General features: G+C 41.0%; 1 pseudogene; it reads left to right on the forward strand.

The window, feature by feature from the left end:
• The first annotated feature begins 289 nt into the window (after positions 1 to 289).
• Positions 290 to 1,320, forward strand: LOC144104306 (uncharacterized; annotated as a pseudogene).
• Positions 1,321 to 1,707: the final 387 nt, after the last annotated feature.

Genomic DNA, 1,707 nt, shown 5'->3' on the forward strand with positions numbered 1-1,707 from the left:
CATAAGCAGGTGTGTATTTTCAGCAAGCCGACACGTTAGGCTCATCGAATAACCCTTATCAGCACTCTTTGACTTGTTGAGGGCCTCCTGTCATTCGGGTTTCGCTATGTAGTGTTGCGAAAGTTTGGTCAAACTAGTTGGAAGTAATTATTATAGTTACCTGACTTTTGTTTTGAGCAATATCAGTAATACCAAAAAATTTCTATTCCAGATATTCTTCGGTATAGTGACGATTGTTGCTTGTGACGGAAGGCAGCAAACAGTGCAGCAGTTTTTGTTCATTTATTGAATGCTTTTAGTTAACAACTTAGTCCAGCCACGAAAGCGAGCATCAGTCAGTGGAGATAGACGGCAATTGTTTCTCAAGTTCCAAGAAATCTTAAACAAAGAGAGGTCTACTACAAACCATGTGTGCAGTGTTATAATTAAAGATTTCACATTCACATTGAACATGCCGTTTTTTGTGATCACATCACACTGCTCAGCACAATTATTTTGTGGCCCTGTTGTAGATGTAGAAATAAGCTGGAAACTCGCGTTCTTATCAAAAACACTAATCAAAATTTTCGCTTTGTCGAGTTTGTATTTGCACTCCTTGTAGAATAGGTTTTTTTTTGCTCCTTGCTACGAATGAACTATAATACATCCTCAAGCTATGAGACTGAGTGCCTTCAAAGTGCGCCATGCAGTCCTGTAGCTAACTAGATGGTGGATGTAGATAGTTGCATTAATGAAGGAAGTGTAACTGAAATGAATGTGTTATTGAGTGCAAAGGCCATCCATAAAAGGCACTAATATTGCTACACATTTGGTGAAATTAGTACCTTTTTGAACGAATGGTAGTAATTTTCTTGGCCTTTCTAAAATAAGCACTCCATCATAAAAACTTTCAATGTAAATTTCTGGTTGACTCTCGCTGTTCTTCTGGACGACGTCCTTTTGGAGCCTGGTGAAAGAGGCTATACTTGACTACCTCGCTGGTTACGTTGCCAAAAATTTCTCAACACTCAACTCCTCCAGTTTTGTGGAAGCACTGAAAACTGCCGACAAGAACCCTTTTGAACTGATACCTGTATGGCCTAAGGGATACCTGCAAGCTCCCTCAAACCAGCTAATTTCCCTGCTCAGATGTGTGGAAGACCACGTAGAGTAATTTATAGCGCACAGAATTGCTTTAAATAATGTGTACATGAATATTTTGAGAAGGTTCTTCTTGACAGCCGTACTGCCTCAGCGGCTTTTGGGCGTATATCTCACTTTGTGAGTACGACAGCAGAAGTGGCTCATTTTTTTCTGAGGACACGCTTGAATTTTTATTAGAGAAAAGCATAAGCAGATGCGGGCAGCTGCGCGTATCATATCTCCTGCAGGTGGTGGAAGAATGCTGGCGTCGTAAATGGAACACTGAAAGAAGCCGCACCGTAATAGCCAACTGAATTGCATTTTCTGCAGATCGAAGGCCTTTCTCATTGAATTCCACTTAAGATTGTCCTGCGCCAGCTGGGACCCACACTCTGACAGTATAGTTCTTAAACGCATTTTCTGTTTACCTGACTCTGCAGCACTGTGACTAATTTTTCTTGGTAGCTACTCTGTTGCAAGAAGACACGGATTGTTTGATCTCTCTATTACATGCTCGTTTGCTCCTCTTGACTTAAGTTTGGTTCCTCTGTTTGTGACTGTTGTGTGCGCGATCTTCATTTTTGC

This window comes from Amblyomma americanum, chromosome 1 (assembly GCF_052857255.1).
Source record: "Amblyomma americanum isolate KBUSLIRL-KWMA chromosome 1, ASM5285725v1, whole genome shotgun sequence".
NCBI classification, from domain to species: Eukaryota; Metazoa; Arthropoda; class Arachnida; order Ixodida; family Ixodidae; genus Amblyomma; species Amblyomma americanum.